Below are 25969 nucleotides of genomic sequence, written 5' to 3' on the forward strand. Positions count from 1 at the left end.
AATGCAATGCACAGTTGCTGAAGTTGAACCAAAATGAGCTTGTCATCTGGCTTCTGCAACTTTTAACATGAAAAATCCAATGAGGAGAAGAAAAGCAAAGCCAAAGAGTCCATCCCAAAATCCGACAAACAAGCAAAATGAACAAAAAGCATTGAATTCAATTCTTTCTGATTTTAGAAACTGCATTAAAGAAGGGGTGCACCGGTCCTGGAGATACTGCAATACCAGGTCAATGCGTGGAGTGGACAGAGCAAGCTCTTTTTCCATCTCCCTGTTCTAAAAATCCATTTAATATATGGTCCCCAGATAGGGGACGTATCAGATATTAAACTGATAAGAACAGATACTACACTTGATCTTAGCCAAAAGGCCGAGAAGCGATAACCAGAATTGGTTTCCGACTACGGTGCCACCCAAGGATTCTGAAAAGTCCATTTGTGGAGATGGCCACCTGGACTCCCGTTAAGAAGACATGCTGTCAATCTCTAGATCCCTCACATGCCTGCACTTTTCGGCTTGCTGCTGCTGCAATCCACGCGTTTTAGATCTGCATAACTCCACCTCTTTTAGCACAGTACCCTCAACCCCCGGCTGTTCCCACCCGCCTCAACACCGTTGGAAGGGAGGAGAACCAATTAAGGCGGGGGGGGGGGTGGAACGAGCAGCTGTCTACCCTTAGCAGGAGGGTTGCTGATTAATTACCTCTCCTGCTGCTGCTGCTGCTGGCTGTCCAGCAGCAGACTGAAGGTGGCTGCTGCTGTGCGCAGGTATATAAAGGCTCAGAGCCTATTATGACACGCGCAGCCAGCGTTCCATTGCCACATTCCGTCTACTGCAGGCGGGATACCTGGATGGCTGAATGTCACTGAGAAGCTCACAGAGACCGCCATAAGCAACAGTTTAAAAGAATGCCACAGACTAATCAACCAAACTTTTTGGGTTGGTTTCTCTTTTATAGTCTGCAGGCATTAAATGAAAGAAGTCAGTGTTCCAGCAGAGGGAGACAACGTTTCAGAAAAGGCATTGTAGCAAACCAAAAAAGAAATTTTAAGCGCAGCAGAGTAACCAGCTCACATACCTGTTAGTTCAGGTGAGTTTAAAAGGCTGCTGTTGATAACAAGGGCATTTGCTAAATAGATGGTGTGTGTGCAACAATATACTGAAAGGTCAATTATATTGTGCAGCTTATCTCACCACCTGTAGTTATTTAGGTGAAAGCTCCAAAATGCTTGCCTAATATGTCTGTTTATCCAAAAGGAAGTATAGAGGGAGAGCTAGATAGATAGCATTGCATTACATTACTTAACATGGCAATGCAATGCACAGTTGCTGAAGTTGAACCAAAATGAGCTTGTCATCTGGCTTCTGCAACTTTTAACATGAAAAATCCAATGAGGAGAAGAAAAGCAAAGCCAAAGAGTCCATCCCAAAATCCGACAAACAAGCAAAATGAACAAAAAGCATTGAATTCAATTCTTTCTGATTTTAGAAACTGCATTAAAGAAGGGGTGCACCGGTCCTGGAGATACTGCAATACCAGGTCAATGCGTGGAGTGGACAGAGCAAGCTCTTTTTCCTTCTCCCTGTTCTAAAAATCCATTTAATATATGGTCCCCAGATAGGGGACGTATCAGATATTAAACTGATAAGAACAGATACTACACTTGATCTTAGCCAAAAGGCCGAGAAGCGATGACCAGAATTGGTTTCCGACTACGGTGCCACCCAAGGATTCTGAAAAGTCCATTTGTGGAGATGGCCACCTGGACTCCCGTTAAGAAGACATGCTGTCAACCTCTAGATCCCTCACATGCCTGCACTTTTCGGCTTGCTGCTGCTGCAATCCACGCGTTTTAGATCTGCATAACTCCACCTCTTTTAGCACAGTACCCTCAACCCCCGGCTGTTCCCACCCGCCTCAACACCGTTGGAAGGGAGGAGAACCAATTAAGGCGGGGGGGGGGTGGAACGAGCAGCTGTCTACCCTTAGCAGGAGGGTTGCTGATTAATTACCTCTCCTGCTGCTGCTGCTGCTGGCTGTCCAGCAGCAGACTGAAGGTGGCTGCTGCTGTGCGCAGGTATATAAAGGCTCAGAGCCTATTATGACACGCGCAGCCAGCGTTCCATTGCCACATTCCGTCTACTGCAGGCGGGATACCTGGATGGCTGAATGTCACTGAGAAGCTCACAGAGACCGCCATAAGCAACAGTTTAAAAGAATGCCACAGACTAATCAACCAAACTTTTTGGGTTGGTTTCTCTTTTATAGTCTGCAGGCATTAAATGAAAGAAGTCAGTGTTCCAGCAGAGGGAGACAACGTTTCAGAAAAGGCATTGTAGCAAACCAAAAAAGAAATTTTAAGCGCAGCAGAGTAACCAGCTCACATACCTGTTAGCTCAGGTGAGTTTAAAAGGCTGCTGTTGATAACAAGGGCATTTGCTAAATAGATGGTGTGTGTGCAACAATATACTGAAAGGTCAATTATATTGTGCAGCTTATCTCACCACCTGTAGTTATTTAGGTGAAAGCTCCAAAATGCTTGCCTAATATGTCTGTTTATCCAAAAGGAAGTATAGAGGGAGAGCTAGATAGATAGCATTGCATTACATTACATTACATGGCAATGCAATGCACAGTTGCTGAAGTTGAACCAAAATGAGCTTGTCATCTGGCTTCTGCAACTTTTAACATGAAAAATCCAATGAGGAGAAGAAAAGCAAAGCCAAAGAGTCCATCCCAAAATCCGACAAACAAGCAAAATGAACAAAAAGCATTGAATTCAATTCTTTCTGATTTTAGAAACTGCATTAAAGAAGGGGTGCACCGGTCCTGGAGATACTGCAATACCAGGTCAATGCGTGGAGTGGACAGAGCAAGCTCTTTTTCCATCTCCCTGTTCTAAAAATCCATTTAATATATGGTCCCCAGATAGGGGACGTATCAGATATTAAACTGATAAGAACAGATACTACACTTGATCTTAGCCAAAAGGCCGAGAAGCGATAACCAGAATTGGTTTCCGACTATGGTGCCACCCAAGGATTCTGAAAAGTCCATTTGTGGAGATGGCCACCTGGACTCCCGTTAAGAAGACATGCTGTCAACCTCTAGATCCCTCACATGCCTGCACTTTTCGGCTTGCTGCTGCTGCAATCCACGCGTTTTAGATCTGCATAACTCCACCTCTTTTAGCACAGTACCCTCAACCCCCGGCTGTTCCCACCCGCCTCAACACCGTTGGAAGGGAGGAGAACCAATTAAGGCGGGGGGGGGTGGAACGAGCAGCTGTCTACCCTTAGCAGGAGGGTTGCTGATTAATTACCTCTCCTGCTGCTGCTGCTGCTGGCTGTCCAGCAGCAGACTGAAGGTGGCTGCTGCTGTGCGCAGGTATATAAAGGCTCAGAGCCTATTATGACAAGCGCAGCCAGCGTTCCATTGCCACATTCCGTCTACTGCAGGCGGGATACCTGGATGGCTGAATGTCACTGAGAAGCTCACAGAGACCGCCATAAGCAACAGTTTAAAAGAATGCCACAAACTAATCAACCAAACTTTTTGGGTTGGTTTCTCTTTTATAGTCTGCAGGCATTAAATGAAAGAAGTCAGTGTTCCAGCAGAGGGAGACAACGTTTCAGAAAAGGCATTGTAGCAAACCAAAAAAGAAATTTTAAGCGCAGCAGAGTAACCAGCTCACATACCTGTTAGCTCAGGTGAGTTTAAAAGGCTGCTGTTGATAACAAGGGCATTTGCTAAATAGATGGTGTGTGTGCAACAATATACTGAAAGGTCAATTATATTGTGCAGCTTATCTCACCACCTGTAGTTATTTAGGTGAAAGCTCCAAAATGCTTGCCTAATATGTCTGTTTATCCAAAAGGAAGTATAGAGGGAGAGCTAGATAGATAGCATTGCATTACATTACATTACATGGCAATGCAATGCACAGTTGCTGAAGTTGAACCAAAATGAGCTTGTCATCTGGCTTCTGCAACTTTTAACATGAAAAATCCAATGAGGAGAAGAAAAGCAAAGCCAAAGAGTCCATCCCAAAATCCGACAAACAAGCAAAATGAACAAAAAGCATTGAATTCAATTCTTTCTGATTTTAGAAACTGCATTAAAGAAGGGGTGCACCGGTCCTGGAGATACTGCAATACCAGGTCAATGCGTGGAGTGGACAGAGCAAGCTCTTTTTCCATCTCCCTGTTCTAAAAATCCATTTAATATATGGTCCCCAGATAGGGGACGTATCAGATATTAAACTGATAAGAACAGATACTACACTTGATCTTAGCCAAAAGGCCGAGAAGCGATAACCAGAATTGGTTTCCGACTACGGTGCCACCCAAGGATTCTGAAAAGTCCATTTGTGGAGATGGCCACCTGGACTCCCGTTAAGAAGACATGCTGTCAACCTCTAGATCCCTCACATGCCTGCACTTTTCGGCTTGCTGCTGCTGCAATCCACGCGTTTTAGATCTGCATAACTCCACCTCTTTTAGCACAGTACCCTCAACCCCCGGCTGTTCCCACCCGCCTCAACATCGTTGGAAGGGAGGAGAACCAATTAAGGCGGGGGGGGGGGGGGTGGAACGAGCAGCTGTCTACCCTTAGCAGGAGGGTTGTTGATTAATTACCTCTCCTGCTGCTGCTGCTGCTGGCTGTCCAGCAGCAGACTGAAGGTGGCTGCTGCTGTGCGCAGGTATATAAAGGCTCAGAGCCTATTATGACACGCGCAGCCAGCGTTCCATTGCCACATTCCGTCTACTGCAGGCGGGATACCTGGATGGCTGAATGTCACTGAGAAGCTCACAGAGACCGCCATAAGCAACAGTTTAAAAGAATGCCACAGACTAATCAACCAAACTTTTTGGGTTGGTTTCTCTTTTATAGTCTGCAGGCATTAAATGAAAGAAGTCAGTGTTCCAGCAGAGGGAGACAACGTTTCAGAAAAGGCATTGTAGCAAACCAAAAAAGAAATTTTAAGCGCAGCAGAGTAACCAGCTCACATACCTGTTAGCTCAGATGAGTTTAAAAGGCTGCTGTTGATAACAAGGGCATTTGCTAAATAGATGGTGTGTGTGCAACAATATACTGAAAGGTCAATTATATTGTGCAGCTTATCTCACCACCTGTAGTTATTTAGGTGAAAGCTCCAAAATGCTTGCCTAATATGTCTGTTTATCCAAAAGGAAGTATAGAGGGAGAGCTAGATAGATAGCATTGCATTACATTACATTACATGGCAATGCAATGCACAGTTGCTGAAGTTGAACCAAAATGAGCTTGTCATCTGGCTTCTGCAACTTTTAACATGAAAAATCCAATGAGGAGAAGAAAAGCAAAGCCAAAGAGTCCATCCCAAAATCCGACAAACAAGCAAAATGAACAAAAAGCATTGAATTCAATTCTTTCTGATTTTAGAAACTGCATTAAAGAAGGGGTGCACCGGTCCTGGAGATACTGCAATACCAGGTCAATGCGTGGAGTGGACAGAGCAAGCTCTTTTTCCATCTCCCTGTTCTAAAAATCCATTTAATATATGGTCCCCAGATAGGGGACGTATCAGATATTAAACTGATAAGAACAGATACTACACTTGATCTTAGCCAAAAGGCCGAGAAGCGATAACCAGAATTGGTTTCCGACTACGATGCCACCCAAGGATTCTGAAAAGTCCATTTGTGGAGATGGCCACCTGGACTCCCGTTAAGAAGACATGCTGTCAACCTCTAGATCCCTCACATGCCTGCACTTTTCGGCTTGCTGCTGCTGCAATCCACGCGTTTTAGATCTGCATAACTCCACCTCTTTTAGCACAGTACCCTCAACCCCCGGCTGTTCCCACCCGCCTCAACACCGTTGGAAGGGAGGAGAACCAATTAAGGCGGGGGGGGGGGTGGAACGAGCAGCTGTCTACCCTTAGCAGGAGGGTTGTTGATTAATTACCTCTCCTGCTGCTGCTGCTGCTGGCTGTCCAGCAGCAGACTGAAGGTGGCTGCTGCTGTGCGCAGGTATATAAAGGCTCAGAGCCTATTATGACACGCGCAGCCAGCGTTCCATTGCCACATTCCGTCTACTGCAGGCGGGATACCTGGATGGCTGAATGTCACTGAGAAGCTCACAGAGACCGCCATAAGCAACAGTTTAAAAGAATGCCACAAACTAATCAACCAAACTTTTTGGGTTGGTTTCTCTTTTATAGTCTGCAGGCATTAAATGAAAGAAGTCAGTGTTCCAGCAGAGGGAGACAACGTTTCAGAAAAGGCATTGTAGCAAACCAAAAAAGAAATTTTAAGCGCAGCAGAGTAACCAGCGCACATACCTGTTAGCTCAGGTGAGTTTAAAAGGCTGCTGTTGATAACAAGGGCATTTGCTAAATAGATGGTGTGTGTGCAACAATATACTGAAAGGTCAATTATATTGTGCAGCTTATCTCACCACCTGTAGTTATTTAGGTGAAAGCTCCAAAATGCTTGCCTAATATGTCTGTTTATCCAAAAGGAAGTATAGAGGGAGAGCTAGATAGATAGCATTGCATTACATTACATTACATGGCAATGCAATGCACAGTTGCTGAAGTTGAACCAAAATGAGCTTGTCATCTGGCTTCTGCAACTTTTAACATGAAAAATCCAATGAGGAGAAGAAAAGCAAAGCCAAAGAGTCCATCCCAAAATCCGACAAACAAGCAAAATGAACAAAAAGCATTGAATTCAATTCTTTCTGATTTTAGAAACTGCATTAAAGAAGGGGTGCACCGGTCCTGGAGATACTGCAATACCAGGTCAATGCGTGGAGTGGACAGAGCAAGCTCTTTTTCCATCTCCCTGTTCTAAAAATCCATTTAATATATGGTCCCCAGATAGGGGACGTATCAGATATTAAACTGATAAGAACAGATACTACACTTGATCTTAGCCAAAAGGCCGAGAAGCGATAACCAGAATTGGTTTCCGACTACGGTGCCACCCAAGGATTCTGAAAAGTCCATTTGTGGAGATGGCCACCTGGACTCCCGTTAAGAAGACATGCTGTCAACCTCTAGATCCCTCACATGCCTGCACTTTTCGGCTTGCTGCTGCTGCAATCCACGCGTTTTAGATCTGCATAACTCCACCTCTTTTAGCACAGTACCCTCAACCCCCGGCTGTTCCCACCCGCCTCAACACCGTTGGAAGGGAGGAGAACCAATTAAGGCGGGGGGGGGGGTGGAACGAGCAGCTGTCTACCCTTAGCAGGAGGGTTGCTGATTAATTACCTCTCCTGCTGCTGCTGCTGCTGGCTGTCCAGCAGCAGACTGAAGGTGGCTGCTGCTGTGCGCAGGTATATAAAGGCTCAGAGCCTATTATGACACGCGCAGCCAGCGTTCCATTGCCACATTCCGTCTACTGCAGGCGGGATACCTGGATGGCTGAATGTCACTGAGAAGCTCACAGAGACCGCCATAAGCAACAGTTTAAAAGAATGCCACAGACTAATCAACCAAACTTTTTGGGTTGGTTTCTCTTTTATAGTCTGCAGGCATTAAATGAAAGAAGTCAGTGTTCCAGCAGAGGGAGACAACGTTTCAGAAAAGGCATTGTAGCAAACCAAAAAAGAAATTTTAAGCGCAGCAGAGTAACCAGCTCACATACCTGTTAGCTCAGGTGAGTTTAAAAGGCTGCTGTTGATAACAAGGGCATTTGCTAAATAGATGGTGTGTGTGCAACAATATACTGAAAGGTCAATTATATTGTGCAGCTTATCTCACCACCTGTAGTTATTTAGGTGAAAGCTCCAAAATGCTTGCCTAATATGTCTGTTTATCCAAAAGGAAGTATAGAGGGAGAGCTAGATAGATAGCATTGCATTACATTACATTACATGGCAATGCAATGCACAGTTGCTGAAGTTGAACCAAAATGAGCTTGTCATCTGGCTTCTGCAACTTTTAACATGAAAAATCCAATGAGGAGAAGAAAAGCAAAGCCAAAGAGTCCATCCCAAAATCCGACAAACAAGCAAAATGAACAAAAAGCATTGAATTCAATTCTTTCTGATTTTAGAAACTGCATTAAAGAAGGGGTGCACCGGTCCTGGAGATACTGCAATACCAGGTCAATGCGTGGAGTGGACAGAGCAAGCTCTTTTTCCATCTCCCTGTTCTAAAAATCCATTTAATATATGGTCCCCAGATAGGGGACGTATCAGATATTAAACTGATAAGAACAGATACTACACTTGATCTTAGCCAAAAGGCCGAGAAGCGATAACCAGAATTGGTTTCCGACTACGGTGCCACCCAAGGATTCTGAAAAGTCCATTTGTGGAGATGGCCACCTGGACTCCCGTTAAGAAGACATGCTGTCAACCTCTAGATCCCTCACATGCCTGCACTTTTCGGCTTGCTGCTGCTGCAATCCACGCGTTTTAGATCTGCATAACTCCACCTCTTTTAGCACAGTACCCTCAACCCCCGGCTGTTCCCACCCGCCTCAACACCGTTGGAAGGGAGGAGAACCAATTAAGGCGGGGGGGGGGGTGGAACGAGCAGCTGTCTACCCTTAGCAGGAGGGTTGCTGATTAATTACCTCTCCTGCTGCTGCTGCTGCTGCTGGCTGTCCAGCAGCAGACTGAAGGTGGCTGCTGCTGTGCGCAGGTATATAAAGGCTCAGAGCCTATTATGACACGCGCAGCCAGCGTTCCATTGCCACATTCCGTCTACTGCAGGCGGGATACCTGGATGGCTGAATGTCACTGAGAAGCTCACAGAGACCGCCATAAGCAACAGTTTAAAAGAATGCCACAGACTAATCAACCAAACTTTTTGGGTTGGTTTCTCTTTTATAGTCTGCAGGCATTAAATGAAAGAAGTCAGTGTTCCAGCAGAGGGAGACAACGTTTCAGAAAAGGCATTGTAGCAAACCAAAAAAGAAATTTTAAGCGCAGCAGAGTAACCAGCTCACATACCTGTTAGCTCAGGTGAGTTTAAAAGGCTGCTGTTGATAACAAGGGCATTTGCTAAATAGATGGTGTGTGTGCAACAATATACTGAAAGGTCAATTATATTGTGCAGCTTATCTCACCACCTGTAGTTATTTAGGTGAAAGCTCCAAAATGCTTGCCTAATATGTCTGTTTATCCAAAAGGAAGTATAGAGGGAGAGCTAGATAGATAGCATTGCATTACATTACATTACATGGCAATGCAATGCACAGTTGCTGAAGTTGAACCAAAATGAGCTTGTCATCTGGCTTCTGCAACTTTTAACATGAAAAATCCAATGAGGAGAAGAAAAGCAAAGCCAAAGAGTCCATCCCAAAATCCGACAAACAAGCAAAATGAACAAAAAGCATTGAATTCAATTCTTTCTGATTTTAGAAACTGCATTAAAGAAGGGGTGCACCGGTCCTGGAGATACTGCAATACCAGGTCAATGCGTGGAGTGGACAGAGCAAGCTCTTTTTCCATCTCCCTGTTCTAAAAATCCATTTAATATATGGTCCCCAGATAGGGGACGTATCAGATATTAAACTGATAAGAACAGATACTACACTTGATCTTAGCCAAAAGGCCGAGAAGCGATAACCAGAATTGGTTTCCGACTACGGTGCCACCCAAGGATTCTGAAAAGTCCATTTGTGGAGATGGCCACCTGGACTCCCGTTAAGAAGACATGCTGTCAACCTCTAGATCCCTCACATGCCTGCACTTTTCGGCTTGCTGCTGCTGCAATCCACGCGTTTTAGATCTGCATAACTCCACCTCTTTTAGCACAGTACCCTCAACCCCCGGCTGTTCCCATCCGCCTCAACACCGTTGGAAGGGAGGAGAACCAATTAAGGCGGGGGTGGAACGAGCAGCTGTCTACCCTTAGCAGGAGGGTTGCTGATTAATTACCTCTCCTGCTGCTGCTGCTGCTGGCTGTCCAGCAGCAGACTGAAGGTGGCTGCTGCTGTGCGCAGGTATATAAAGGCTCAGAGCCTATTATGACACGCGCAGCCAGCGTTCCATTGCCACATTCCGTCTACTGCAGGCGGGATACCTGGATGGCTGAATGTCACTGAGAAGCTCACAGAGACCGCCATAAGCAACAGTTTAAAAGAATGCCACAGAATAATCAACCAAACTTTTTGGGTTGGTTGCTCTTTTATAGTCTGCAGGCATTAAATGAAAGAAGTCAGTGTTCCAGCAGAGGGAGACAACGTTTCAGAAAAGGCATTGTAGCAAACCAAAAAAGAAATTTTAAGCGCAGCAGAGTAACCAGCTCACATACCTGTTAGCTCAGGTGAGTTTAAAAGGCTGCTGTTGATAACAAGGGCATTTGCTAAATAGATGGTGTGTGTGCAACAATATACTGAAAGGTCAATTATATTGTGCAGCTTATCTCACCACCTGTAGTTATTTAGGTGAAAGCTCCAAAATGCTTGCCTAATATGTCTGTTTATCCAAAAGGAAGTATAGAGGGAGAGCTAGATAGATAGCATTGCATTACATTACATTACATGGCAATGCAATGCACAGTTGCTGAAGTTGAACCAAAATGAGCTTGTCATCTGGCTTCTGCAACTTTTAACATGAAAAATCCAATGAGGAGAAGAAAAGCAAAGCCAAAGAGTCCATCCCAAAATCCGACAAACAAGCAAAATGAAGAAAAAGCATTGAATTCAATTCTTTCTGATTTTAGAAACTGCATTAAAGAAGGGGTGCACCGGTCCTGGAGATACTGCAATACCAGGTCAATGCGTGGAGTGGACAGAGCAAGCTCTTTTTCCATCTCCCTGTTCTAAAAATCCATTTAATATATGGTCCCCAGATAGGGGACGTATCAGATATTAAACTGATAAGAACAGATACTACACTTGATCTTAGCCAAAAGGCCGAGAAGCGATTACCAGAATTGGTTTCCGACTACGGTGCCACCCAAGGATTCTGAAAAGTCCATTTGTGGAGATGGCCACCTGGACTCCCGTTAAGAAGACATGCTGTCAACCTCTAGATCCCTCACATGCCTGCACTTTTCGGCTTGCTGCTGCTGCAATCCACGCGTTTTAGATCTGCATAACTCCACCTCTTTTAGCACAGTACCCTCAACCCCCGGCTGTTCCCACCCGCCTCAACACCGTTGGAAGGGAGGAGAACCAATTAAGGCGGGGGTGGGGTGGAACGAGCAGCTGTCTACCCTTAGCAGGAGGGTTGCTGATTAATTACCTCTCCTGCTGCTGCTGCTGGCTGTCCAGCAGCAGACTGAAGGTGGCTGCTGCTGTGCGCAGGTATATAAAGGCTCAGAGCCTATTATGACACGCGCAGCCAGCGTTCCATTGCCACATTCCGTCTACTGCAGGCGGGATACCTGGATGGCTGAATGTCACTGAGAAGCTCACAGAGACCGCCATAAGCAACAGTTTAAAAGAATGCCACAGAATAATCAACCAAACTTTTTGGGTTGGTTGCTCTTTTATAGTCTGCAGGCATTAAATGAAAGAAGTCAGTGTTCCAGCAGAGGGAGACAACGTTTCAGAAAAGGCATTGTAGCAAACCAAAAAAGAAATTTTAAGCGCAGCAGAGTAACCAGCTCACATACCTGTTAGCTCAGGTGAGTTTAAAAGGCTGCTGTTGATAACAAGGGCATTTGCTAAATAGATGGTGTGTGTGCAACAATATACTGAAAGGTCAATTATATTGTGCAGCTTATCTCACCACCTGTAGTTATTTAGGTGAAAGCTCCAAAATGCTTGCCTAATATGTCTGTTTATCCAAAAGGAAGTATAGAGGGAGAGCTAGATAGATAGCATTGCATTACATTACATTACATGGCAATGCAATGCACAGTTGCTGAAGTTGAACCAAAATGAGCTTGTCATCTGGCTTCTGCAACTTTTAACATGAAAAATCCAATGAGGAGAAGAAAAGCAAAGCCAAAGAGTCCATCCCAAAATCCGACAAACAAGCAAAATGAAGAAAAAGCATTGAATTCAATTCTTTCTGATTTTAGAAACTGCATTAAAGAAGGGGTGCACCGGTCCTGGAGATACTGCAATACCAGGTCAATGCATGGAGTGGACAGAGCAAGCTCTTTTTCCATCTCCCTGTTCTAAAAATCCATTTAATATATGGTCCCCAGATACGGGACGTATCAGATATTAAACTGATAAGAACAGATACTACACTTGATCTTAGCCAAAAGGCCGAGAAGCGATTACCAGAATTGGTTTCCGACTACGGTGCCACCCAAGGATTCTGAAAAGTCCATTTGTGGAGATGGCCACCTGGACTCCCGTTAAGAAGACATGCTGTCAACCTCTAGATCCCTCACATGCCTGCACTTTTCGGCTTGCTGCTGCTGCAATCCACGCGTTTTAGATCTGCATAACTCCACCTCTTTTAGCACAGTACCCTCAACCCCCGGCTGTTCCCACCCGCCTCAACACCGTTGGAAGGGAGGAGAACCAATTAAGGCGGGGGTGGGGTGGAACGAGCAGCTGTCTACCCTTAGCAGGAGGGTTGCTGATTAATTACCTCTCCTGCTGCTGCTGCTGCTGGCTGTCCAGCAGCAGACTGAAGGTGGCTGCTGCTGTGCGCAGGTATATAAAGGCTCAGAGCCTATTATGACACGCGCAGCCAGCGTTCCATTGCCACATTCCGTCTACTGCAGGCGGGATACCTGGATCGCTGAATGTCACTGAGAAGCTCACAGAGACCGCCATAAGCAACAGTTTAAAAGAATGCCACAGACTAATCAACCAAACTTTTTGGGTTGGTTTCTCTTTTATAGTCTGCAGGCATTAAATGAAAGAAGTCAGTGTTCCAGCAGAGGGAGACAACGTTTCAGAAAAGGCATTGTAGCAAACCAAAAAAGAAATTTTAAGCGCAGCAGAGTAACCAGCTCACATACCTGTTAGCTCAGGTGAGTTTAAAAGGCTGCTGTTGATAACAAGGGCATTTGCTAAATAGATGGTGTGTGTGCAACAATATACTGAAAGGTCAATTATATTGTGCAGCTTATCTCACCACCTGTAGTTATTTAGGTGAAAGCTCCAAAATGCTTGCCTAATATGTCTGTTTATCCAAAAGGAAGTATAGAGGGAGAGCTAGATAGATAGCATTGCATTACATTACATTACATGGCAATGCAATGCACAGTTGCTGAAGTTGAACCAAAATGAGCTTGTCATCTGGCTTCTGCAACTTTTAACATGAAAAATCCAATGAGGAGAAGAAAAGCAAAGCCAAAGAGTCCATCCCAAAATCCGACAAACAAGCAAAATGAACAAAAAGCATTGAATTCAATTCTTTCTGATTTTAGAAACTGCATTAAAGAAGGGGTGCACCGGTCCTGGAGATACTGCAATACCAGGTCAATGCGTGGAGTGGACAGAGCAAGCTCTTTTTCCATCTCCCTGTTCTAAAAATCCATTTAATATATGGTCCCCAGATAGGGGACGTATCAGATATTAAACTGATAAGAACAGATACTACACTTGATCTTAGCCAAAAGGCCGAGAAGCGATAACCAGAATTGGTTTCCGACTACGGTGCCACCCAAGGATTCTGAAAAGTCCATTTGTGGAGATGGCCACCTGGACTCCCGTTAAGAAGACATGCTGTCAACCTCTAGATCCCTCACATGCCTGCACTTTTCGGCTTGCTGCTGCTGCAATCCACGCGTTTTAGATCTGCATAACTCCACCTCTTTTAGCACAGTACCCTCAACCCCCGGCTGTTCCCACCCGCCTCAACACCGTTGGAAGGGAGGAGAACCAATTAAGGCAGGGGGGGGGGGTGGAACGAGCAGCTGTCTACCCTTAGCAGGAGGGTTGCTGATTAATTACCTCTCCTGCTGCTGCTGCTGCTGGCTGTCCAGCAGCAGACTGAAGGTGGCTGCTGCTGTGCGCAGGTATATAAAGGCTCAGAGCCTATTATGACACGCGCAGCCAGCGTTCCATTGCCACATTCCGTCTACTGCAGGCGGGATACCTGGATGGCTGAATGTCACTGAGAAGCTCACAGAGACCGCCATAAGCAACAGTTTAAAAGAATGCCACAGACTAATCAACCAAACTTTTTGGGTTGGTTTCTCTTTTATAGTCTGCAGGCATTAAATGAAAGAAGTCAGTGTTCCAGCAGAGGGAGACAACGTTTCAGAAAAGGCATTGTAGCAAACCAAAAAAGAAATTTTAAGCGCAGCAGAGTAACCAGCTCACATACCTGTTAGCTCAGGTGAGTTTAAAAGGCTGCTGTTGATAACAAGGGCATTTGCTAAATAGATGGTGTGTGTGCAACAATATACTGAAAGGTCAATTATATTGTGCAGCTTATCTCACCACCTGTAGTTATTTAGGTGAAAGCTCCAAAATGCTTGCCTAATATGTCTGTTTATCCAAAAGGAAGTATAGAGGGAGAGCTAGATAGATAGCATTGCATTACATTACATTACATGGCAATGCAATGCACAGTTGCTGAAGTTGAACCAAAATGAGCTTGTCATCTGGCTTCTGCAACTTTTAACATGAAAAATCCAATGAGGAGAAGAAAAGCAAAGCCAAAGAGTCCATCCCAAAATCCGACAAACAAGCAAAATGAACAAAAAGCATTGAATTCAATTCTTTCTGATTTTAGAAACTGCATTAAAGAAGGGGTGCACCGGTCCTGGAGATACTGCAATACCAGGTCAATGCGTGGAGTGGACAGAGCAAGCTCTTTTTCCATCTCCCTGTTCTAAAAATCCATTTAATATATGGTCCCCAGATAGGGGACGTATCAGATATTAAACTGATAAGAACAGATACTACACTTGATCTTAGCCAAAAGGCCGAGAAGCGATAACCAGAATTGGTTTCCGACTACGGTGCCACCCAAGGATTCTGAAAAGTCCATTTGTGGAGATGGCCACCTGGACTCCCGTTAAGAAGACATGCTGTCAACCTCTAGATCCCTCACATGCCTGCACTTTTCGGCTTGCTGCTGCTGCAATCCACGCGTTTTAGATCTGCATAACTCCACCTCTTTTAGCACAGTACCCTCAACCCCCGGCTGTTCCCACCCGCCTCAACACCGTTGGAAGGGAGGAGAACCAATTAAGGCGGGGGGGGGGTGGAACAAGCAGCTGTCTACCCTTAGCAGGAGGGTTGCTGATTAATTACCTCTCCTGCTGCTGCTGCTGCTGGCTGTCCAGCAGCAGACTGAAGGTGGCTGCTGCTGTGCGCAGGTATATAAAGGCTCAGAGCCTATTATGACACGCGCAGCCAGCGTTCCATTGCCACATTCCGTCTACTGCAGGCGGGATACCTGGATGGCTGAATGTCACTGAGAAGCTCACAGAGACCGCCATAAGCAACAGTTTAAAAGAATGCCACAGACTAATCAACCAAACTTTTTTTGTTGGTTTCTCTTTTATAGTCTGCAGGCATTAAATGAAAGAAGTCAGTGTTCCAGCAGAGGGAGACAACGTTTCAGAAAAGGCATTGTAGCAAACCAAAAAAGAAATTTTAAGCGCAGCAGAGTAACCAGCTCACATACCTGTTAGCTCAGGTGAGTTTAAAAGGCTGCTGTTGATAACAAGGGCATTTGCTAAATAGATGGTGTGTGTGCAACAATATACTGAAAGGTCAATTATATTGTGCAGCTTATCTCACCACCTGTAGTTATTTAGGTGAAAGCTCCAAAATGCTTGCCTAATATGTCTGTTTATCCAAAAGGAAGTATAGAGGGAGAGCTAGATAGATAGCATTGCATTACATTACATTACATGGCAATGCAATGCACAGTTGCTGAAGTTGAACCAAAATGAGCTTGTCATCTGGCTTCTGCAACTTTTAACATGAAAAATCCAATGAGGAGAAGAAAAGCAAAGCAAAAGAGTCCATCCCAAAATCCGACAAACAAGCAAAATGAACAAAAAGCATTGAATTCAATTCTTTCTGATTTTAGAAACTGCATTAAAGAAGGGGTGCACCGGTCCTGGAGATACTGCAATACCAGGTCAATGCGTGGAGTGGACAGAGCAAGCTCTTTTTCCATCTCCCTGTTCTAAAAATCCATTTAATATATGGTCCCCAGATAGGGGACGTATCAGATATTAAACTGATAAGAACAGATACTACACTTGATCTTAGCCAAAAGGCCGAGAAGCGATTACCAGAATTGGTTTCCGACTACGGTGCCACCCAAGGATTCTGAAAAGTCCATTTGTGGAGATGGCCACCTGGACTCCCGTTAAGAAGACATGCTGTCAACCTCTAGATCCCTCACATGCCTGCACTTTTCGGCTTGCTGCTGCTGCAATCCACGCGTTTTAGATCTGCATAACTCCACCTCTTTTAGCACAGTACCCTCAACCCCCGGCTGTTCCCACCCGCCTCAACACCGTTGGAAGGGAGGAGAACCAATTAAGGCGGGGGGGGGGGTGGAACGAGCAGCTGTCTACCCTTAGCAGGAGGGTTGCTGATTAATTACCTCTCCTGCTGCTGCTGCTGCTGGCTGTCCAGCAGCAGACTGAAGGTGGCTGCTGCTGTGCGCAGGTATATAAAGGCTCAGAGCCTATTATGACACGCGCAGCCAGCGTTCCATTGCCACATTCCGTCTACTGCAGGCGGGATACCTGGATGGCTGAATGTCACTGAGAAGCTCACAGAGACCGCCATAAGCAACAGTTTAAAAGAATGCCACAGACTAATCAACCAAACTTTTTGGGTTGGTTTCTCTTTTATAGTCTGCAGGCATTAAATGAAAGAAGTCAGTGTTCCAGCAGAGGGAGACAACGTTTCAGAAAAGGCATTGTAGCAAACCAAAAAAGAAATTTTAAGCGCAGCAGAGTAACCAGCTCACATACCTGTTAGCTCAGGTGAGTTTAAAAGGCTGCTGTTGATAACAAGGGCATTTGCTAAATAGATGGTGTGTGTGCAACAATATACTGAAAGGTCAATTATATTGTGCAGCTTATCTCACCACCTGTAGTTATTTAGGTGAAAGCTCCAAAATGCTTGCCTAATATGTCTGTTTATCCAAAAGGAAGTATAGAGGGAGAGCTAGATAGATAGCATTGCATTACATTACATTACATGGCAATGCAATGCACAGTTGCTGAAGTTGAACCAAAATGAGCTTGTCATCTGGCTTCTGCAACTTTTAACATGAAAAATCCAATGAGGAGAAGAAAAGCAAAGCCAAAGAGTCCATCCCAAAATCCGACAAACAAGCAAAATGAACAAAAAGCATTGAATTCAATTCTTTCTGATTTTAGAAACTGCATTAAAGAAGGGGTGCACCGGTCTTGGAGATACTGCAATACCAGGTCAATGCGTGGAGTGGACAGAGCAAGCTCTTTTTCCATCTCCCTGTTCTAAAAATCCATTTAATATATGGTCCCCAGATAGGGGACGTATCAGATATTAAACTGATAAGAACAGATACTACACTTGATCTTAGCCAAAAGGCCGAGAAGCGATAACCAGAATTGGTTTCCGACTACGGTGCCACCCAAGGATTCTGAAAAGTCCATTTGTGGAGATGGCCACCTGGACTCCCGTTAAGAAGACATGCTGTCAACCTCTAGATCCCTCACATGCCTGCACTTTTCGGCTTGCTGCTGCTGCAATCCACGCGTTTTAGATCTGCATAACTCCACCTCTTTTAGCACAGTACCCTCAACCCCCGGCTGTTCCCACCCGCCTCAACACCGTTGGAAGGGAGGAGAACCAATTAAGGCGGGGGGGGGGGTGGAACGAGCAGCTGTCTACCCTTAGCAGGAGGGTTGCTGATTAATTACCTCTCCTGCTGCTGCTGCTGCTGGCTGTCCAGCAGCAGACTGAAGGTGGCTGCTGCTGTGCGCAGGTATATAAAGGCTCAGAGCCTATTATGACACGCGCAGCCAGCGTTCCATTGCCACATTCCGTCTACTGCAGGCGGGATACCTGGATGGCTGAATGTCACTGAGAAGCTCACAGAGACCGCCATAAGCAGCAGTTTAAAAGAATGCCACAGACTAATCAACCAAACTTTTTGGGTTGGTTTCTCTTTTATAGTCTGCAGGCATTAAATGAAAGAAGTCAGTGTTCCAGCAGAGGGAGACAACGTTTCAGAAAAGGCATTGTAGCAAACCAAAAAAGAAATTTTAAGCGCAGCAGAGTAACCAGCTCACATACCTGTTAGCTCAGGTGAGTTTAAAAGGCTGCTGTTGATAACAAGGGCATTTGCTAAATAGATGGTGTGTGTGCAACAATATACTGAAAGGTCAATTGTATTGTGCAGCTTATCTCACCACCTGTAGTTATTTAGGTGAAAGCTCCAAAATGCTTGCCTAATATGTCTGTTTATCCAAAAGGAAGTATAGAGGGAGAGCTAGATAGATAGCATTGCATTACATTACATTACATGGCAATGCAATGCACAGTTGCTGAAGTTGAACCAAAATGAGCTTGTCATCTGGCTTCTGCAACTTTTAACATGAAAAATCCAATGAGGAGAAGAAAAGCAAAGCCAAAGAGTCCATCCCAAAATCCGACAAACAAGCAAAATGAACAAAAAGCATTGAATTCAATTCTTTCTGATTTTAGAAACTGCATTAAAGAAGGGGTGCACCGGTCCTGGAGATACTGCAATACCAGGTCAATGCGTGGAGTGGACAGAGCAAGCTCTTTTTCCATCTCCCTGTTCTAAAAATCCATTTAATATATGGTCCCCAGATAGGGGACGTATCAGATATTAAACTGATAAGAACAGATACTACACTTGATCTTAGCCAAAAGGCCGAGAAGCGATAACCAGAATTGGTTTCCGACTACGGTGCCACCCAAGGATTCTGAAAAGTCCATTTGTGGAGATGGCCACCTGGACTCCCGTTAAGAAGACATGCTGTCAACCTCTAGATCCCTCACATGCCTGCACTTTTCGGCTTGCTGCTGCTGCAATCCACGCGTTTTAGATCTGCATAACTCCACCTCTTTTAGCACAGTACCCTCAACCCCCGGCTGTTCCCACCCGCCTCAACACCGTTGGAAGGGAGGAGAACCAATTAAGGCGGGGGGGGGGGTGGAACGAGCAGCTGTCTACCCTTAGCAGGAGGGTTGCTGATTAATTACCTCTCCTGCTGCTGCTGCTGGCTGTCCAGCAGCAGACTGAAGGTGGCTGCTGCTGTGCGCAGGTATATAAAGGCTCAGAGCCTATTATGACACGCGCAGCCAGCGTTCCATTGCCACATTCCGTCTACTGCAGGCGGGATACCTGGATGGCTGAATGTCACTGAGAAGCTCACAGAGACCGCCATAAGCAACAGTTTAAAAGAATGCCACAGACTAATCAACCAAACTTTTTGGGTTGGTTTCTCTTTTATAGTCTGCAGGCATTAAATGAAAGAAGTCAGTGTTCCAGCAGAGGGAGACAACGTTTCAGAAAAGGCATTGTAGCAAACCAAAAAAGAAATTTTAAGCGCAGCAGAGTAACGAGCTCACATACCTGTTAGTTCAGGTGAGTTTAAAAGGCTGCTGTTGATAACAAGGGCATTTGCTAAATAGATGGTGTGTGTGCAACAATATACTGAAAGGTCAATTATATTGTGCAGCTTATCTCACCACCTGTAGTTATTTAGGTGAAAGCTCCAAAATGCTTGCCTAATATGTCTGTTTATCCAAAAGGAAGTATAGAGGGAGAGCTAGATAGATAGCATTGCATTACATTACATTACATGGCAATGCAATGCACAGTTGCTGAAGTTGAACCAAAATGAGCTTGTCATCTGGCTTCTGCAACTTTTAACATGAAAAATCCAATGAGGAGAAGAAAAGCAAAGCCAAAGAGTCCATCCCAAAATCCGACAAACAAGCAAAATGAACAAAAAGCATTGAATTCAATTCTTTCTGATTTTAGAAACTGCATTAAAGAAGGGGTGCACCGGTCCTGGAGATACTGCAATACCAGGTCAATGCGTGGAGTGGACAGAGCAAGCTCTTTTTCCTTCTCCCTGTTCTAAAAATCCATTTAATATATGGTCCCCAGATAGGGGACGTATCAGATATTAAACTGATAAGAACAGATACTACACTTGATCTTAGCCAAAAGGCCGAGAAGCGATAACCAGAATTGGTTTCCGACTACGGTGCCACCCAAGGATTCTGAAAAGTCCATTTGTGGAGATGGCCACCTGGACTCCCGTTAAGAAGACATGCTGTCAACCTCTAGATCCCTCACATGCCTGCACTTTTCGGCTTGCTGCTGCTGCAATCCACGCGTTTTAGATCTGCATAACTCCACCTCTTTTAGCACAGTACCCTCAACCCCCGGCTGTTCCCACCCGCCTCAACACCGTTGGAAGGGAGGAGAACCAATTAAGGCGGGGGGGGGGGTGGAACGAGCAGCTGTCTACCCTTAGCAGGAGGGTTGCTGATTAATTACCTCTCCTGCTGCTGCTGCTGCTGGCTGTCCAGCAGCAGACTGAAGGTGGCTGCTGCTGTGCGCAGGTATATAAAGGCTCAGAGCCTATTATGACACGCGCAGCCAGCGTTCCATTGCCACATTCCGTCTACTGCAGGCGGGATACCTGGATGGCTGAATGTCACTGAGAAGCTCACAGAGACCGCCATAAGCAACAGTTTAAAAGAATGCCACAGACTAATCAACCAAACTTTTTGGGTTGGTTTCTCTTTTATAGTCTGCAGGCATTAAATGAAAGAAGTCAGTGTTCCAGCAGAGGGAGACAACGTTTCAGAAAAGGCATTGTAGCAAACCAAAAAATAAATTTTAAGCGCAGCAGAGTAACCAGCTCACATACCTGTTAGCTCAGGTGAGTTTAAAAGGCTGCTGTTGATAACAAGGGCATTTGCTAAATAGATGGTGTGTGTGCAACAATATACTGAAAGGTCAATTATATTGTGCAGCTTATCTCACCACCTGTAGTTATTTAGGTGAAAGCTCCAAAATGCTTGCCTAATATGTCTGTTTATCCAAAAGGAAGTATAGAGGGAGAGCTAGATAGATAGCATTGCATTACATTACATTACATGGCAATGCAATGCACAGTTGCTGAAGTTGAACCAAAATGAGCTTGTCATCTGGCTTCTGCAACTTTTAACATGAAAAATCCAATGAGGAGAAGAAAAGCAAAGCCAAAGAGTCCATCCCAAAATCCGACAAACAAGCAAAATGAACAAAAAGCATTGAATTCAATTCTTTCTGATTTTAGAAACTGCATTAAAGAAGGGGTGCACCGGTCCTGGAGATACTGCAATACCAGGTCAATGCGTGGAGCGGACAGAGCAAGCTCTTTTTCCATCTCCCTGTTCTAAAAATCCATTTAATATATGGTCCCCAGATAGGGGACGTATCAGATATTAAACTGATAAGAACAGATACTACACTTGATCTTAGCCAAAAGGCCGAGAAGCGATAACCAGAATTGGTTTCCGACTACGGTGCCACCCAAGGATTCTGAAAAGTCCATTTGTGGAGATGGCCACCTGGACTCCCGTTAAGAAGACATGCTGTCAACCTCTAGATCCCTCACATGCCTGCACTTTTCGGCTTGCTGCTGCTGCAATCCACGCGTTTTAGATCTGCATAACTCCACCTCTTTTAGCACAGTACCCTCAACCCCCGGCTGTTCCCACCCGCCTCAACACCGTTGGAAGGGAGGAGAACCAATTAAGGCGGGGGGGGGTGGAACGAGCAGCTGTCTACCCTTAGCAGGAGGGTTGCTGATTAATTACCTCTCCTGCTGCTGCTGCTGCTGGCTGTCCAGCAGCAGACTGAAGGTGGCTGCTGCTGTGCGCAGGTATATAAAGGCTCAGAGCCTATTATGACACGCGCAGCCAGCGTTCCATTGCCACATTCCGTCTACTGCAGGCGGGATACCTGGATGGCTGAATGTCACTGAGAAGCTCACAGAGACCGCCATAAGCAACAGTTTAAAAGAATGCCACAGACTAATCAACCAAACTTTTTGGGTTGGTTTCTCTTTTATAGTCTGCAGGCATTAAATGAAAGAAGTCAGTGTTCCAGCAGAGGGAGACAACGTTTCAGAAAAGGCATTGTAGCAAACCAAAAAAGAAATTTTAAGCGCAGCAGAGTAACCAGCTCACATACCTGTTAGCTCAGGTGAGTTTAAAAGGCTGCTGTTGATAACAAGGGCATTTGCTAAATAGATGGTGTGTGTGCAACAATATACTGAAAGGTCAATTATATTGTGCAGCTTATCTCACCACCTGTAGTTATTTAGGTGAAAGCTCCAAAATGCTTGCCTAATATGTCTGTTTATCCAAAAGGAAGTATAGAGGGAGAGCTAGATAGATAGCATTGCATTACATTACATTACATGGCAATGCAATGCACAGTTGCTGAAGTTGAACCAAAATGAGCTTGTCATCTGGCTTCTGCAACTTTTAACATGAAAAATCCAATGAGGAGAAGAAAAGCAAAGCCAAAGAGTCCATCCCAAAATCCGACAAACAAGCAAAATGAACAAAAAGCATTGAATTCAATTCTTTCTGATTTTAGAAACTGCATTAAAGAAGGGGTGCACCGGACCTGGAGATACTGCAATACCAGGTCAATGCGTGGAGTGGACAGAGCAAGCTCTTTTTCCATCTCCCTGTTCTAAAAATCCATTTAATATATGGTCCCCAGATAGGGGACGTATCAGATATTAAACTGATAAGAACAGATACTACACTTGATCTTAGCCAAAAGGCCGAGAAGCGATAACCAGAATTGGTTTCCGACTACGGTGCCACCCAAGGATTCTGAAAAGTCCATTTGTGGAGATGGCCACCTGGACTCCCGTTAAGAAGACATGCTGTCAACCTCTAGATCCCTCACATGCCTGCACTTTTCGGCTTGCTGCTGCTGCAATCCACGCGTTTTAGATCTGCATAACTCCACCTCTTTTAGCACAGTACCCTCAACCCCCGGCTGTTCCCACCCGCCTCAACACCGTTGGAAGGGAGGAGAACCAATTAAGGCGGGGGGGGGTGGAACGAGCAGCTGTCTACCCTTAGCAGGAGGGTTGCTGATTAATTACCTCTCCTGCTGCTGCTGCTGCTGGCTGTCCAGCAGCAGACTGAAGGTGGCTGCTGCTGTGCGCAGGTATATAAAGGCTCAGAGCCTATTATGACACGCGCAGCCAGCGTTCCATTGCCACATTCCGTCTACTGCAGGCGGGATACCTGGATGGCTGAATGTCACTGAGAAGCTCACAGAGACCGCCATAAGCAACAGTTTAAAAGAATGCCACAAACTAATCAACCAAACTTTTTGGGTTGGTTTCTCTTTTATAGTCTGCAGGCATTAAATGAAAGAAGTCAGTGTTCCAGCAGAGGGAGACAACGTTTCAGAAAAGGCATTGTAGCAAACCAAAAAAGAAATTTTAAGCGCAGCAGAGTAACCAGCTCACATACCTGTTAGCTCAGGTGAGTTTAAAAGGCTGCTGTTGATAACAAGGGCATTTGCTAAATAGATGGTGTGTGTGCAACAATATACTGAAAGGTCAATTATATTGTGCAGCTTATCTCACCACCTGTAGTTATTTAGGTGAAAGCTCCAAAATGCTTGCCTAATATGTCTGTTTATCCAAAAGGAAGTATAGAGGGAGAGCTAGATAGATAGCATTGCATTACATTACATTACATGGCAATGCAATGCACAGTTGCTGAAGTTGAACCAAAATGAGCTTGTCATCTGGCTTCTGCAACTTTTAACATGAAAAATCCAATGAGGAGAAGAAAAGCAAAGCCAAAGAGTCCATCCCAAAATCCGACAAACAAGCAAAATGAACAAAAAGCATTGAATTCAATTCTTTCTGATTTTAGAAACTGCATTAAAGAAGGGGTGCACCGGACCTGGAGATACTGCAATACCAGGTCAATGCGTGGAGTGGACAGAGCAAGCTCTTTTTCCATCTCCCTGTTCTAAAAATCCATTTAATATATGGTCCCCAGATAGGGGACGTATCAGATATTAAACTGATAAGAACAGATACTACACTTGATCTTAGCCAAAAGGCCGAGAAGCGATAACCAGAATTGGTTTCCGACTACGGTGCCACCCAAGGATTCTGAAAAGTCCATTTGTGGAGATGGCCACCTGGACTCCCGTTAAGAAGACATGCTGTCAACCTCTAGATCCCTCACATGCCTGCACTTTTCGGCTTGCTGCTGCTGCAATCCACGCGTTTTAGATCTGCATAACTCCACCTCTTTTAGCACAGTACCCTCAACCCCCGGCTGTTCCCACCCGCCTCAACACCGTTGGAAGGGAGGAGAACCAATTAAGGCGGGGGGGGGTGGAACGAGCAGCTGTCTACCCTTAGCAGGAGGGTTGCTGATTAATTACCTCTCCTGCTGCTGCTGCTGCTGGCTGTCCAGCAGCAGACTGAAGGTGGCTGCTGCTGTGCGCAGGTATATAAAGGCTCAGAGCCTATTATGACACGCGCAGCCAGCGTTCCATTGCCACATTCCGTCTACTGCAGGCGGGATACCTGGATGGCTGAATGTCACTGAGAAGCTCACAGAGACCGCCATAAGCAACAGTTTAAAAGAATGCCACAAACTAATCAACCAAACTTTTTGGGTTGGTTTCTCTTTTATAGTCTGCAGGCATTAAATGAAAGAAGTCAGTGTTCCAGCAGAGGGAGACAACGTTTCAGAAAAGGCATTGTAGCAAACCAAAAAAGAAATTTTAAGCGCAGCAGAGTAACCAGCTCACATACCTGTTAGCTCAGGTGAGTTTAAAAGGCTGCTGTTGATAACAAGGGCATTTGCTAAATAGATGGTGTGTGTGCAACAATATACTGAAAGGTCAATTATATTGTGCAGCTTATCTCACCACCTGTAGTTATTTAGGTGAAAGCTCCAAAATGCTTGCCTAATATGTCTGTTTATCCAAAAGGAAGTATAGAGGGAGAGCTAGATAGATAGCATTGCATTACATTACATTACATGGCAATGCAATGCACAGTTGCTGAAGTTGAACCAAAATGAGCTTGTCATCTGGCTTCTGCAACTTTTAACATGAAAAATCCAATGAGGAGAAGAAAAGCAAAGCCAAAGAGTCCATCCCAAAATCCGACAAACAAGCAAAATGAACAAAAAGCATTGAATTCAATTCTTTCTGATTTTAGAAACTGCATTAAAGAAGGGGTGCACCGGACCTGGAGATACTGCAATACCAGGTCAATGCGTGGAGTGGACAGAGCAAGCTCTTTTTCCATCTCCCTGTTCTAAAAATCCATTTAATATATGGTCCCCAGATAGGGGACGTATCAGATATTAAACTGATAAGAACAGATACTACACTTGATCTTAGCCAAAAGGCCGAGAAGCGATAACCAGAATTGGTTTCCGACTACGGTGCCACCCAAGGATTCTGAAAAGTCCATTTGTGGAGATGGCCACCTGGACTCCCGTTAAGAAGACATGCTGTCAACCTCTAGATCCCTCACATGCCTGCACTTTTCGGCTTGCTGCTGCTGCAATCCACGCGTTTTAGATCTGCATAACTCCACCTCTTTTAGCACAGTACCCTCAACCCCCGGCTGTTCCCACCCGCCTCAACACCGTTGGAAGGGAGGAGAACCAATTAAGGCGGGGGGGGGGTGGAACGAGCAGCTGTCTACCCTTAGCAGGAGGGTTGCTGATTAATTACCTCTCCTGCTGCTGCTGCTGCTGGCTGTCCAGCAGCAGACTGAAGGTGGCTGCTGCTGTGCGCAGGTATATAAAGGCTCAGAGCCTATTATGACACGCGCAGCCAGCGTTCCATTGCCACATTCCGTCTACTGCAGGCGGGATACCTGGATGGCTGAATGTCACTGAGAAGCTCACAGAGACCGCCATAAGCAACAGTTTAAAAGAATGCCACAAACTAATCAACCAAACTTTTTGGGTTGGTTTCTCTTTTATAGTCTGCAGGCATTAAATGAAAGAAGTCAGTGTTCCAGCAGAGGGAGACAACGTTTCAGAAAAGGCATTGTAGCAAACCAAAAAAGAAATTTTAAGCGCAGCA

General features: G+C 45.1%; 20 non-coding genes across 20 annotated transcripts; all 20 read right to left on the bottom strand.

Moving 5' to 3' along the window:
* Positions 1 to 191: 191 nt before the first annotated feature.
* LOC141187485 (U2 spliceosomal RNA) lies at positions 192 to 382 on the bottom strand. Its single transcript, XR_012261666.1, has one exon. It is a non-coding gene; the product is annotated as a U2 spliceosomal RNA (small nuclear RNA).
* A 1121-nt stretch (positions 383 to 1503) lies between these two features.
* On the bottom strand, positions 1504 to 1694 carry LOC141184124 (U2 spliceosomal RNA). The gene has a single exon (XR_012258909.1). It is a non-coding gene; the product is annotated as a U2 spliceosomal RNA (small nuclear RNA).
* A 1120-nt stretch (positions 1695 to 2814) lies between these two features.
* On the bottom strand, positions 2815 to 3005 carry LOC141187487 (U2 spliceosomal RNA). The gene has a single exon (XR_012261668.1). It is a non-coding gene; the product is annotated as a U2 spliceosomal RNA (small nuclear RNA).
* A 1119-nt stretch (positions 3006 to 4124) lies between these two features.
* Positions 4125 to 4315, bottom strand: LOC141187488 (U2 spliceosomal RNA). Its single transcript, XR_012261669.1, has one exon. It is a non-coding gene; the product is annotated as a U2 spliceosomal RNA (small nuclear RNA).
* A 1124-nt stretch (positions 4316 to 5439) lies between these two features.
* LOC141187489 (U2 spliceosomal RNA) lies at positions 5440 to 5630 on the bottom strand. The gene has a single exon (XR_012261670.1). It is a non-coding gene; the product is annotated as a U2 spliceosomal RNA (small nuclear RNA).
* A 1121-nt stretch (positions 5631 to 6751) lies between these two features.
* LOC141187490 (U2 spliceosomal RNA) lies at positions 6752 to 6942 on the bottom strand. The gene has a single exon (XR_012261671.1). It is a non-coding gene; the product is annotated as a U2 spliceosomal RNA (small nuclear RNA).
* Positions 6943 to 8063: 1121 nt separating this feature from the next.
* LOC141187491 (U2 spliceosomal RNA) lies at positions 8064 to 8254 on the bottom strand. Its single transcript, XR_012261672.1, has one exon. It is a non-coding gene; the product is annotated as a U2 spliceosomal RNA (small nuclear RNA).
* Positions 8255 to 9378: 1124 nt separating this feature from the next.
* LOC141187492 (U2 spliceosomal RNA) lies at positions 9379 to 9569 on the bottom strand. Its single transcript, XR_012261673.1, has one exon. It is a non-coding gene; the product is annotated as a U2 spliceosomal RNA (small nuclear RNA).
* Positions 9570 to 10684: 1115 nt separating this feature from the next.
* LOC141187493 (U2 spliceosomal RNA) lies at positions 10685 to 10875 on the bottom strand. Its single transcript, XR_012261674.1, has one exon. It is a non-coding gene; the product is annotated as a U2 spliceosomal RNA (small nuclear RNA).
* A 1117-nt stretch (positions 10876 to 11992) lies between these two features.
* On the bottom strand, positions 11993 to 12183 carry LOC141185336 (U2 spliceosomal RNA). Its single transcript, XR_012260008.1, has one exon. It is a non-coding gene; the product is annotated as a U2 spliceosomal RNA (small nuclear RNA).
* Positions 12184 to 13303: 1120 nt separating this feature from the next.
* On the bottom strand, positions 13304 to 13494 carry LOC141187494 (U2 spliceosomal RNA). Its single transcript, XR_012261675.1, has one exon. It is a non-coding gene; the product is annotated as a U2 spliceosomal RNA (small nuclear RNA).
* Positions 13495 to 14616: 1122 nt separating this feature from the next.
* Positions 14617 to 14807, bottom strand: LOC141187496 (U2 spliceosomal RNA). Its single transcript, XR_012261676.1, has one exon. It is a non-coding gene; the product is annotated as a U2 spliceosomal RNA (small nuclear RNA).
* Positions 14808 to 15927: 1120 nt separating this feature from the next.
* On the bottom strand, positions 15928 to 16118 carry LOC141187497 (U2 spliceosomal RNA). Its single transcript, XR_012261677.1, has one exon. It is a non-coding gene; the product is annotated as a U2 spliceosomal RNA (small nuclear RNA).
* A 1121-nt stretch (positions 16119 to 17239) lies between these two features.
* LOC141184824 (U2 spliceosomal RNA) lies at positions 17240 to 17430 on the bottom strand. Its single transcript, XR_012259543.1, has one exon. It is a non-coding gene; the product is annotated as a U2 spliceosomal RNA (small nuclear RNA).
* A 1121-nt stretch (positions 17431 to 18551) lies between these two features.
* Positions 18552 to 18742, bottom strand: LOC141187499 (U2 spliceosomal RNA). Its single transcript, XR_012261679.1, has one exon. It is a non-coding gene; the product is annotated as a U2 spliceosomal RNA (small nuclear RNA).
* A 1118-nt stretch (positions 18743 to 19860) lies between these two features.
* LOC141184125 (U2 spliceosomal RNA) lies at positions 19861 to 20051 on the bottom strand. The gene has a single exon (XR_012258910.1). It is a non-coding gene; the product is annotated as a U2 spliceosomal RNA (small nuclear RNA).
* A 1121-nt stretch (positions 20052 to 21172) lies between these two features.
* Positions 21173 to 21363, bottom strand: LOC141184200 (U2 spliceosomal RNA). Its single transcript, XR_012258978.1, has one exon. It is a non-coding gene; the product is annotated as a U2 spliceosomal RNA (small nuclear RNA).
* A 1119-nt stretch (positions 21364 to 22482) lies between these two features.
* LOC141187081 (U2 spliceosomal RNA) lies at positions 22483 to 22673 on the bottom strand. The gene has a single exon (XR_012261300.1). It is a non-coding gene; the product is annotated as a U2 spliceosomal RNA (small nuclear RNA).
* Positions 22674 to 23792: 1119 nt separating this feature from the next.
* Positions 23793 to 23983, bottom strand: LOC141187093 (U2 spliceosomal RNA). The gene has a single exon (XR_012261311.1). It is a non-coding gene; the product is annotated as a U2 spliceosomal RNA (small nuclear RNA).
* Positions 23984 to 25102: 1119 nt separating this feature from the next.
* On the bottom strand, positions 25103 to 25293 carry LOC141187105 (U2 spliceosomal RNA). Its single transcript, XR_012261322.1, has one exon. It is a non-coding gene; the product is annotated as a U2 spliceosomal RNA (small nuclear RNA).
* Positions 25294 to 25969: the final 676 nt, after the last annotated feature.

Source organism: Phyllobates terribilis, unplaced genomic scaffold, assembly GCF_046119375.1.
Source record: "Phyllobates terribilis strain yellow unplaced genomic scaffold, ASM4611937v1 Scaffold_40__1_contigs__length_11209783, whole genome shotgun sequence".
NCBI lineage: Eukaryota > Metazoa > Chordata > Amphibia > Anura > Dendrobatidae > Phyllobates > Phyllobates terribilis.